This window comes from Theobroma cacao, chromosome 7 (assembly GCF_053813885.1).
Source record: "Theobroma cacao isolate CCN51 chromosome 7, ASM5381388v1, whole genome shotgun sequence".
NCBI classification, from domain to species: domain Eukaryota; kingdom Viridiplantae; phylum Streptophyta; class Magnoliopsida; order Malvales; family Malvaceae; genus Theobroma; species Theobroma cacao.
This window is the reverse complement of record NC_142645.1, coordinates 3,715,516-3,728,845: the sequence shown is the minus strand read 5'-3', so window position 1 is coordinate 3,728,845 and position 13,330 is coordinate 3,715,516. Positions and strand designations below refer to the sequence as shown.

The window sequence follows — 13,330 nt, the reverse complement described above, 5'->3', positions numbered from 1 at the left end:
GTCACGCCCCAGACCCGAGACATGACAGACGCCGCATACCTGCAAGGTATAATCCTACAGACATGCAAGGCTCTAAAATATATATCTTAAACTATTACTAAAAGAAACTTATATACCTGAAGAATTTAGTGATTTATAAACTATATCTGTTGACAGAATTTTCAAATATCATAATTCGACAATATTCAAAATTAAATCTCCAAAACCATAAAGCTACTAAGTCAAGATAAAAGTCTGAATACTAATTAAGATAGTACGATGTTCATAATATTTAAATAAATCCTAGATAATTTAAGTGCTACTAAATTAAACATCACTCCCCAAAGTTCCCGCGTGGTTGACCAAATCACAACCTGAAAAAATTTGAAGGAAGGGGTGAGTCCAACTACTCAGCAAGTAACTAACATCCCTTCAGCCGGATTAAGCATGCTTAAAACATTTAGGGCAAAATATCATTTACAAATGCCAAGACAAAATATTGGGTAATCTTATTTGGAATCACATACTTCAAAATTTGCGCATTCAAATAACAGAACAAATATATTCACCATATTTAACTTTTAATGGTCTCCTGTAACATGCTACGACCACACTTAACCCCTGTGGCATAAGTCAGAAATAGAACCACAATTAACCCCAGTGGCATGGGTCAGAAGAAGCAACCATTGGCTGCACTGAACAGATATCACAAATACTACTATTCTGTAACCGGTAGTGCGGTTGAGAGATCGATCTCTAATCACAGAATACATGTCGACATGGCCAACATTTAACCCCCATTGGCAGGGTCAGAGCATAGCCATACTAGGAGACAAAACAGAAATATATATTTTTAGATTACCCAAAGTTCATAAAACAGTATATCAAATTTCTCAAGCGTATCTCATACACCACAAAAGCATATTTGTTTCAGACTAAATATTTGTATTTATATTTGCGAAATCATATATGCATACATTATATAAAGTCATATATATTTCGAAATCAGATATCAGGTTTTGCATAAGCAACATTCTAAATCCAACATATAAACTCATATACATATACATTTTGCATGCTTAACCCGATTTTAATAAATCATAGGACAAAATATTATATATCATGTACAAATTCAGATTGAAGCTAATTTTTAAGGTGTGAAAACACCGAAGGGATATCAGTCACTTACATGATCTCGTAAATTTTACTTTCAAGTAGCAAATCCGAAAATCCTCTTAGTAGCCTAGTATTTCGAAAAACACAAAAATCAGAACTAAATTTGCAAACAGATCCTACAAGGCGACTTTTCGTTGACCATCCTAAGCACTTAGGGTGTGAAGCGACTCCTATTACAATTTATGAACTTTTTTTTTTTTTTGTTAATAAGGTAATATATTATTATTATTTATATTTTTGAATTAAACAAAATTTCCAATAAGGTTGAGAATTAAACTTAAATCATAAAATCAGTAAGGACTTTAAATTTCAGATAGAGAAATAATACTAATTTCACTTGTAAAAAATCATATTTGTAATTAATTTCATAAATTTTGATATTTTAATAAAATCTACTAATTTAAGAAATAAATTTATAAAATATAAAGATACATACTTCTTAACATAAAAATACAGTAGAAATCACATATCCAATATTTATGAAATTTACAATAGAATTTATCACATAATAATTAAAATCAATTTTTAAAACAAATTAAAAAAAAAAGAAATTTTCTATTTTCTGGAATTTCCAGAATCTGGATGGCCATTTGGCTTACTTCAAGCTCTCATATCTTTTAACCCGAATTATATCCAGTGATGAAATCAACACCAATTTAAAGTATGCATATCATACTACAAGACCAAAATTTGTTTCGATTAAAAAGACCACAAGATTCCTAAGTTTCGAAAGCCAAAATTCAAGAAATCATCACAGAAATACCCAGATTTCTGGGTTTCCAGTATCAATGAGCCTACTTTGAGGCTTTAATTCTCTTAACACATGAAGCCTCTAACCAAGACATTGACGCCAAATTAAACATCTAATTTCGTACTTCAAAAGCCCTCAAAGAAACGACCAAAAACGTCACCGGAATATGGAGTTCCGGTGACCCAAAGTCGGGCTGTCAAAACTGTTGAAAACCAGATTTCTAATTAACTTCAAAAATTCATATATTCCTAACCATAAGGCCAAACAAGATGCTACAAAAACCATTGGAAAGATCTTTTCAAGACCTTTCCATTGGTACCCATCATGCTACCGGAAAGTCATCAGAAAAGTGCCGGATTTAAATAAAAAAAATAAGAAAATATATCTAATTTAGGGTTTTTGTACCCAAATTATGAAAATATAATTCCCAAACATACCTTAATCAGCAATCTCTTTCCCTCTCCTCTGTCTTTCTTCTTCCCTGATATTAAGCCTTTCTGACTGTCTGTTGATTGAATCTGATGAATGAACTAACGTAAGTTGTTGTCTGTTCTTTTAAAACTTATAAACTACCTAACCCCACTAACTTAAATGGGATAAATAAACTGACCCTTAATCCCACTAACTTAAACGTGATAATAAAACTGACTTAATTAAACTTCTTCTTTTACTTAAAGACCCCTTCTTCTATTTTTTTAATTATTAAGACACCCAAGGTCATAATTGTAAATAAATAAAATACTAAAATAATATCTACTTATTATCTTTATAAAACTATAGCTTAATAATTTTAATTTAATTAATTTTTTTTTTAATAAATACTTTGTGAGGGGTATTACAATGTGGAAAGAAGAATAGAGGGTTTTATCAACCATTCAAAAGTGTTAAACCTTGTTGGACATGTAAGTGTTATGAATTGTACTATCATTTAACTAATCAAGTTTCAAATTGATAAATAACAAAATGGTTTTGATATGCTTCAGGAATGGAGATTCTGGAAAGAATTTAACACAATTTGAACTGGCAGCAGCATCCTGAGACAGGGGAACCATGTCATCTATCATCTGTAGCTCTAATGTTAGCCAAATCAACCAGCTTTTCTATTTGACAAGGACTACTTTGAAGAGCCTCAACCAATGAAATGATTGTCACACTTTTAGAGACTCCATGAGTGCATTTCACTATTTGGCTAAAAGAAAAATATATATCACACTGCATCAATATCTTTGCCGAATGATTTTCATCGTCATCTCGTACATTTTATTTTTGTGTATTTTGTGATTTAGTCATATTTAAGACCTTAGAAATCGTAATTCCATTTCTCAAGTTTAATAGTTTGATATGGCTCATTAATTGGAAAATCAACAAAGGAACTAACAATCTGGCTAACTGAGCGGAGAACTGCTAATTGAAGTATGATGCCAAAGCTCCATAAAAAAACAGGGCACTTCACCTCCTGTCTCCTGGTAAAATTTCTTTTTAAGTATGATTCAGTAGATCATAACCTATTTCATTATGTTCATGGTCAAATCTTTCTATATCAGCAACAAGAAAAGATTTCAAGACTAGGGTACATAATTTTCTCTTTTTAAATTATAAATTCAGATTAATTTCAAAAGTTTAAAACAGAATACTTAGAAGGGGAATCTATCATATAGAATAGTATAATCCAATTACTGCTTTTATGCCTCCCTGTTTCTCTAACTATTTCATACCTTAGTCCTTCCTTCAATATGAACCTGACTTTTCTTTTGACAAAGTAATTTGATTGTCGAAGTTTACCTTGGATTCTTGTCGGGTGTTCTTTTTCCTTCCCAAACAACTTAGATTATTCTGCTTTTCTTTTCATCTTTTATTTGATGCTTTTCTTTTCAACTTAGATTATTCCACATAAATATTCATCTTGCCCACTTTTCAATAATTCATGTGCTTCATTATTCATAAACTAAATACAAATAATTTTAGAGACTTTAACACATAAACTAAATCATTTTAATTGACCTTTGAGTTTCATCTTTCCAAATAATTTGAAGAAGAAACCAGGTGTTTTTGAATGCCATTCCACTCTCAAATTTATTCCCACAATTATATCTTAAATGTCTTTTTGGGATATTTTGTTGTCCTCACAATTATTTTGTTTTCACAAGCTTACTTACCTTATGTTTAGATTATATTAATCCAAAGTTTAAAATTATTAGGATGGTTCAAAAAACTTAATTAATATTTTCTGGGGTTATTGACGTTTATTTTTATTGAAAATTGGATTCTCTTTTGTTTTTTTCTCTCTCTCCCTCTCCTAGTAATGCTGTAATTAATATTCAATAATTCATGATTGTTATCTACAAGGAAAAAGAATAAATAAATAATTTATTTTGTTATTTACGGTTTATATTTACTCCGTTTTGCTTGAAAGTGAAATATTAAGGAAAATTTGAAGGCAGGAATGAAAAACAAGGTAAAAAAATAAAACATTTGGTAATGTCTCTTAATGAAGTAATTAAGATAAGTTTTCTTTTCAAGATACTATTTTCAATAAAAAAAAGGATGAAACTAATTATAATATTTGATCTTGACTTTTCAAACTAGCTTTTGAAAAACTCCAAGTCTTATACGAGATGTTTGCGAAGTTCTCTCTTTGTTTTTGTTTTCCTCATCAAAAGGAAAAATAGTTGTTAAGTTTAAATGGACTATTTCATACTAATCCTAATTTATTTTCTAATAAACCTCTAATATAAGGAAAAGTTCTAAGTATAAACTCAACTGTTTATAAATAATTCAATAAGGGGTCTATATATATGTCACACTTTGACGTTTTATAAATGTACTAATCCAAATGTCACTCTCACTTTTCATCTTTTATTTGATTCATATTTTCTTTATTTTAAAGAAAATTTTAAACCAATATCATGACTTTGTGATTCTTTTAAATAAAATAAAGATTTTCATTTTAGTTTTTCTTTAGGGGCCACTTGGTATTTGTGATTCTTTGCTTAAATCCCATAATTGTTTTGGTTCTTTCATTATCATGCTACTACTCTCTTAATAATTAGGTTGAAAATAATGATAGTAGGTAAAAAAAATAGGAATAATTCCTGAAACTTTAGCAAATCAGATTTTTTCCCTTTATAACACTACTGATTTTCCCTCTTTTATGTCAGCTATTTTCCACACAAAATTTCTACTTAACAAGGAGCCAAAGAGATTTATTTGCAGCTCATCTACTTGACCTCTGCTCTTCATCTTTCCAAGTATTTTGAAGAAGAAACAGGTATTTATAATGTCATTCTTCATTCTCAGTTTATTCTTTCAAATATTTCTTAAATGTTGTCTTTTTGGAATATATTATGGTTTTCACAAACTTTCTTTTTTTAATTATAAAAAAGATATAAGATTCCCTATTTATGGTTAGATTCCATTAATCCTTAATCGAAAATCTTTAGGACTATTCAAAATTATTAATATTTGCTTTGGTCATTGATGTTTAATATTATTATTATTGGCCTAGATGATGTTTGTTATCATTCAAAACTATATTTAGTCCATTCAATGCAACAGTTTAGGATTTTATTTACAATAATTCTTTTAATTTAGAATATAAATAAGAACATAAAAATAAAAGATTACTGAAAAAATTAAGTCGGAAGTATGCGTGTTAATGAATAATGTCTTAAAGATCTTGATAATTGGAAGGATATATGATTTTGATGAAAATTTAGAAATAATAGCACAGTAAAACAATTTACTAAAAAAATAAAGAAATTGAATACTTCATCAAGGAGGTCAAAATACATAATTACCAAATATTAATAAATCAGAGAGGTCAAAATCCATATGAGGATCAAATCAAATAATTCAAAGAGATATATAACAAGAAGAAATAAAACTTTTGATGATGGAAATTGAGACCAGGAAACCATAGGAACTAAATATGAGTAGGCAAAATATATGGGCAAAAAAGATTAAAATAGCCTAAGCAACTGTAGTCTCTAACAAAAAAGTACTAATAGAGTAGAAAAAAAAAATTTATAATTGAGAAAGGGAGATTCGAACCTTACTCTTTAGATAGGGAGATGATGCATAAACTAATAAGCTAAATGCTTATATAAGGTAAATCAAATTAGGAGTAATTATTTAAAAAATTAATAGAAATAATAGACAACATATGCTTTGTGAAACAATTTGAAAGGAATGCAATGAAATCAATGCATATTTTAATATTATAAATTTTTTCTTTTGTTTGAGTTATGCTACCAAATACATGCTTTTGCACGAAAATATCCATTTTTAACATTAAATGGTAATTTATATATTCATTTAGGCTAACAATTAGTAATTCTTAACTAATCTAATTAATTTAAACTTGCATTAAATGAAAATAATCAAATGTACTAAATTTAGTCTTTCAATATCAAAATTAAAACTTTGCGTTGATTAATAGATACATGACATTTATTTAATATGTGCACGTGTTAGAAAAACACGAGTTATCAATATAAAACCATTTTTTTTATCAAGAATTTTGTCATTTATATATTCATATTAGATTCATTCCTCTATTTTCATCATCCTTTTATTTAATGTTGTAATGATCAAAACCAGGAACCATATATAGATATGATATATTCGAGAATTTGCAAAGATTTTTTAATTGGCATGTTGAGTTTTGGGTTGACTAGAATTCTAAATCTCATTTGATTAGGATTCTTGTTTGTAAACAACATTGAGTAGTTGTATGGTTTTAAACTTCTTGTTCCACATCGAGTTCTAATTTCATTCTATTTTGACTTTTATATTATAAAAGTTGATCTCTAAGCTTTAGAATAGTAAGAAGTGCTTTAAAAACTCTAGAGAGGGAATACATTGTAACTTTGTCTTTTACTCTAGGTGGAGTTAAAGTGGTTTGTATGAGTGTTCTTAGGAGGTTATTGAGAAAGAGTGTGCAAGGGATATTGGGTTGGTTTGAGAAATCATGGAAGTCAATTTATTGTATTTTAATTTCTCAATAATAGAAGATCAGTTTCACTCTGTAGATGTAGGCGAGAGGCTAAATCACGTAAATTCTTGTGTTTTTCTATTTGCTTGATTTCTCTGAATTTTATCTTTATTATTTCTTGGGCAATTTTCATAACAAACTAGTATCAGGCTTTGGGTTTAGTAAAATCAAGATTCAACAAGAATGTCAAGAGTTATCAATTATATGAATTTTTCAATTGAAACGTTTAATGGGAAAACTAGTTTCACGCAATGATAGAGAATGATGAAAGATCTTCTTGTGTAGCAAGGTTTGATGCGCCCTTGCTAGGAAAGGAAGAAGGGCAACCGGATGACATGAAGGATGTTGAATGGGTGGAGTTGGAGCAAAGGTGTGTGATAACTATTCGGGTTTGCATTAGAGATAACATGTTTCACCATGTTATTGATGAGGATTCTGCTCCAAGGTTGTAGGCAAAGTTGGAGAAGAATTACTTGGCAAGAAGTTTTTCCAACAAGTTACAACTTAGGTAAAAGTTGTATCACTTAAAGATGGAGGAGAATGGAGACCTCATGAAGCATATGAATGAATTCAATAGGATCATTGATTAGTTGAAGAAGGTTGATGTGAAGGTGGAGGAAGAGGAAAACGCATTATTGTTCCTGGCTTCGCTCTCAAACTCTTATGAGGTATTTGTGAAATCTCTTATCTGTGGGATGGATACAATAATGTTAGAACAAGCATAAGCAACGTTAATGTCTCGTGAAGCCGGAAACAAGTATAAAGAAGGGGATAGAGATTTAAGTGGCTTGGCATTGGTAATTGAGGTTCATAGAAGGAAATCAACAGGCATGAAATCTAAGGGTGGCGAGTCTAGATCTGGTAGTGTTTAGTGCTTTCAATGCAAAGCGTATGGACATTAAAAAAGATTATCCTACAAAAGGGGATGAAAGTAAGGTGAGTGTGCTTTCGTTACTAAAGGTGATAATTGTGATATCCTTGCAATCTCACGTATGCTATCAAAAGGATTATTTTGATTTACTTCAAGAAGGGGTGGCTAGGAATTTGACTTTGGGCAATAAGTCAATAATGAAAGTCATGGTTCTTGGAGAGGTGGAAATCAAAATGTTTGATGGGGTTGTGCGCTCTTTGGGTGGTGTGGCCTATATCTCAGAGATGCGTAAGAATTTAATATCATCGAGCTCGTTAGGCTGTAAAGGGTATGGATATTCTACTTGTGATGGAATGGTCAAAGTCACACAAGGTGACATGGTCTTGATGGGGGGGGGGGGGGGGGGGAATTTGCATAATGATTTGTATCATCTAAAATGTAAGGCCATGAAGAGATGGGAATAGTGCAAAAGAGATGGTAGCAACCAAAGTGAGATTTCATTTGCCAAAAAGGTGATGAAAGGTTCCGATGGTGTAGACGATGGTGAAAGGACAAAAAATCTTGCCAATAGTGAATTGGAACGATCATCAATGTCTCTTTCTGAAGTCGATTAGTGCCACTGACTTGACAGCTACACATGTGCATTGGCCGTTTTGTGGAATCGAGTGTTGAACCATGCTTGTTTTGGTAAGTGTAGTCATGGTAATTTTGAAGGCCAATGATTTGGAAGATTTTGTGCTTGGAGAATTGTTCAAGATGTTGGAAAGTAAGTGGAGATAGGAAGTTGCAATTGGGTGCAACTAGCGGAAGGGATTTAAGGAGTTTGAATTCAAGTCTAAAGTGGAGATTTGTTGAGTTTTAGTTTGACTAGAATTTTAAATCTTATTTGATTAGGATTCTTGTTGTATACAACATTGATTAGTTGTATGGTTTTAAACTTCTTGTTCCGCATCAAGTCTTAATCCCATTCTACTTTGAACTTTTATATTATAAAATTGGATCTATAGGCTTTAGAATAGTGAGTAGTGCTTTAAGAGCTCTAGAGAGGGAACACTTTGTAACTCTATTTTTTGCTCTAGGTGGAGCTAAAGTGATTTGGGTGAGTGTTCCTGGAAGGTTATTGAGAAAGGGTGTGTAAGGGATCTTGGGTTGGTTTAGGGAATCATAGAGTTCAATTTATTGTACTTTAATGTCTCAATAATAGAAGAACAGTTTCACTCCGCGAACGTAGGGGAGAGGCTGAATCACGTAAATTCTTGTGTTTTTTTGTTTGCTTGATGTCTTTGGATTTTATCTTTATTATTTCTTGGGCAATTTTCAAATAGGGCAAAATGATAATACCATATATAAATAATATACATTAATTTAGATATAAACAGTTTTAAAAATGTAAATATTATACTCAAAGCTGATGGAAACAAAAACTTCTTCTTTCTAATAATGTTTTCAAAAACATTATGTTTTTTTCGTTGAAGAATTGGTGAAAATTTTTTATTTAACATTTTCTCTAACATATTCTATATTATATGAAAAATATAGAATTTTAGTATACGGGGAAGTAGCTTATGTCATAGGGAGATCCAATATATCTTGGTTTTTTAAATTACAGGGAGTAGCTTATATGGACTTTATAGGGCCAATTTTTGAATTGATAAAGTGCTTTAGTGGTCCAACTTGCACATACATAGATCATCACCGAAAATTTAAAGAACATATGAACGATCTTTGAAGAAAAGTGAATGATCTAAATACTTGAAAGCAAGACCTTCAATTAAGAAAGGAAACAGAGCTTCGTTGCAGAAAAGTGGTGAAGAAAGAAGTGGAGAAATGGTTTGAAGATGTACAAAGAATTAACACTGAAATGGAAGAGATTGAAAAGAAGTTTCATGATGTTTCATACTTCTTACGTGGCCGTCTGGGGAAATTTGTTTTTCAAAAGACTGAAGAAGTAAAGGATATTTACCAACAGGGTAGCTTCCCCGACGGTGTAGCAGTTGATGGGCCTCCAACCACCTGGGTGACATTAGCAACACCAAATCTAGAAGGTGAAATTGATGTTAAAAAACAAATTTGGGAGTATCTGATGGGTGATGAGGCCAGAATGATTAGAGTATGTGGAATGGGTGGCATAGGAAAAACTACCATCATGAAGCATATCAATAATTGATTGTTGGAGAATAATCAGTTTGATCAAGTAATATGGGTCACCATATCAAAAGAATTGAATATTTTCAAAGTGCAAGAAGATATCGCAAATTCTCTTAAACAATTTCTTCCAAAAGATGAATTGCAACGAGCAACAACATTAAAGGATATTTTGGAGAGAAAGAGATTTGTGTTAATCTTAGATGATGTTTGGAAACAGTTTTCTCTATTGGATGTGGGAATCCCTAAACCAACATTAGTTATGGGGAGGAAAGTTGTACTCTCTAGCAAATCGATTAGGGTCTGTCAATCTATGGATTGTAAGGTGGTCAAAGTGCAATTGCTTTCAAAGACAGAGTCCATGAACTTATTCTTAGATCATGTGGGGTATAGTGTTGTACAAGATCAAAATTTAAAAGACATTGTCAACAAAATTGTTGAGCAATGTGGCGGTTTACCACTTAGCATTGTCACAATAGCTGGAAGCATGAAGGGAGTAAATGATTTTTGTGAGTGGAGAAATGCATTAACTGAATTAGAAGAGCATGTAAAAAGTGTGAAAGTATCATATGTTGAAATATTTCAGTGTTTGAAGTTCAGTTATGATCGTTTGGAAGATCCAAAAATCCAAAATTGCTTTTTATATTATTCCTTGTATCCTGAAGATTTTATAATTGAAAAAGTGGAATTAGTTGAAAACTAGATAGATGAAGGACTCCTGGACAGCTTAGGAACTAGACAAGCAATGCATGACAGAGGCCATAGCGTTTTAAATAAGCTTGAAAATAATTCCTTGTTAGAAAGGGCTACAACTTGGTATGACAAAGAAGGAGTTAAGATGCATGATGTTTTGAGAGACATGGCGTTGTATATTAAAGGCCATCAGTTCGTGGTAAAAGCTGATGTGCAGTTGGAGGAACTACCAAGTGAGCAAGAATGGACAGTGAGTGTTGAGAAGGTTTCTTTGATGCGAAATTCAAAATTAATAGAAATACCTCTTCACATATCACCTGTATGTCTTCATTTGTCAACTTTGATACTGCAAAAATGTGACTTAAAAAGGATTTCGGAATCTTTCTTTAAGCACATGCCTGGGCTAAAAGTTTTAAATCTTTCTGATAATAATGAGATTGTGGGTCTGCCCAATTCCATCTCAAACTTGAAAAATCTCAGTGCATTGATGCTTCCTAGTTGTTATGAGTTAATATATGTGCCTTCATTAGTAGAGCTCAAGGCGTTGAGAAAATTGGACCTTTTAAATACAAGAATTAAAGAGATTCCTTATGGTACAGAAATGTTAAAAAACCTCAGATATCTTCTTCTAGCATCCATAAATCTACAAGAGCTACCAGTCAGAATATTACCGACGATTCTCATATCCAATGCTTAATAGCAGAAGGGCTGCATGTATTGGGAGAAGAAGTAGGCAAATTGAGGAAGCTTGAGTGTGTGACATGTTCATTTTGTAACATGCAAGACTTAAAGAAATATGCAGAGTCTATACAAGGTAAATGGCCTACAAATTTCAATTTTCAAGTGGGAATATTATTCTATGCTTATTGTCTCACACCGATAATAAAAAATTTTCAAAGAAAATCAGAAACGGGTAAAATTCAATAATTGCGAGATGGAGAGGTGCGATGATAGAGTGGTCCCAAATGAGCTTCATACTTTAGATATTAAGAAGTGTGATGATTTCAAATGTTTAAGCAATATTCCTTTGTTTCATAAGGCAACTCACTTGAAGATATGTCAAATTTGCAACTGATTTCAAATCATGTTTTCACTATGTTTTAGAATACTAATTACCAACTTCCCTAGAATGTTCAGAAATACAATTGACCAACATGATATGGCCTTCTATGGCTAATGTTAGTATGTACAAAAATGTTCCAGGGGCTAGAGAGAACCATGTGATAAAGGACAGGAGCATTGAAGGGCAAAGAGAAGACCCAGAAGTCCAGTTATTGACTAATCATTAATATCCAAAGCAAGCAATGATTTTCCCATTGACAACAAACTAGGACAAGGTGGTTTTGGGCCTATATATAGGGTAAATTTGCAACATTCTGGTGAAATTGATCAGAAGACAGAGTATGAAGTATGTTTAGAACAAAGTTACAACTCTTTTAAGTACATTATTTTCAGGGTAACCTGGTAGATGGACAAGAGATTGCTGTGAAGAGGCTTCCAAGAAGCTCTGGACAAGGTTCAACTGAGTTCGAAAATGAAGTAGCACTAATAGCCAAGCTTCAACATCGAAATCTTGTAAAGCTTCTGGGATGCTGCATTGAAGGAGAGGAAAAGATGCTGGCTATGAATATATGCCAAACAAAAGACTGGACTTCTTCAATATCGGTATTCAATCTCTCAATAACCTATAAATTCTATGGGACTAGTTTACATCAAAGAGAGATCCTTTGTTTTAACTTTTAATCCAATATTCTGCTTAGAAACGTTCAGTTAGTGGATGAACTAATGTTATACCTTCCCTTTTAAAAGAATGAGTTGATTAATTCATCTGTCCTGACTCCTGTTATTTCCATGATTTCCCTGGGTTAGACATATTTATTACTCCATCTGTCTCATATACAATCTGCAGACATTACAAGCAAGAACTGAACAATATTTAATTGATTTTTTTTTTTTTACACAGTTGGGAGCTCTACCACGTGGAATTTTGTATTTGATGTTCAAATTGTGCCCCGAGGCCCATGCAATTGGATAGTGAAGTCTTTGAGATCCTTAATAGCCTGTCAAATACCTCAATTTAAGTTGGAAAAAATCAACTTCTTTTTATTACCCAAAAAACGGGGAAAGTGGTGGGGGTTAGTACGTGGAAGTCAATTTGTCATAACAGATGATATGAAAAGTCCCTGTCAACATTGAGGAAGGTTTCTCAGAAATTTCTTTCTCCCCAAACAATTGCTATCCTAGGACTTCAAATATCCATACAACTGAAATATCCAATCATGTGGCACCCTGCATGTATTTTGCAAGCAAAATGCTTCATATAGAAGCTATCCTTTCTTTTCTGTATAGTTATGAGAACTTATTAATTGTCTCATAATGTTCTTCAAAGCTTCTCTTGCACTAATTGATAATATATGAAGCTAAGGCTGTTCATAAATATAATTATAGAAAAATGTGAGGAAAAATCTCCATTGTGCTCTTCTCAGAAAGTCATAATTCTCTTTAAAATTTTTAATTGACATTTTTGTATGAAATGGCCACTCTCATATTCAAATCATCCATCTAGGAAGAGTACATTATCTGATCATTAATTAGTGCTATATAATTAGCATTTGTAAGGCTCTGTAATTACAAATTCCATTTTGGAGTCTGATTATATTCCTTGCAACTTCACATGTTGGATCTTTTAGATAAGTCCAATCGCTTAACTATTCCAATTTGA

General features: G+C 31.8%; 1 long non-coding RNA gene and 1 pseudogene across 1 annotated transcript; one reads left to right on the top strand and one right to left on the bottom strand.

The window, feature by feature from the left end:
* Nucleotides 1-220: 220 nt before the first annotated feature.
* On the bottom strand, nucleotides 221-2,677 carry LOC108662956 (uncharacterized). The gene is made up of 3 exons (XR_016027397.1): nucleotides 2,344-2,677; nucleotides 1,169-1,222; nucleotides 221-353 (listed from the first exon to the last, which is right to left on the bottom strand). It is a non-coding gene; the product is annotated as an uncharacterized LOC108662956 (long non-coding RNA).
* Nucleotides 2,678-9,391: 6,714 nt separating this feature from the next.
* On the top strand, nucleotides 9,392-12,643 carry LOC108662718 (disease resistance protein At4g27190-like; annotated as a pseudogene).
* The last annotated feature ends 687 nt before the right edge of the window (nucleotides 12,644-13,330 follow it).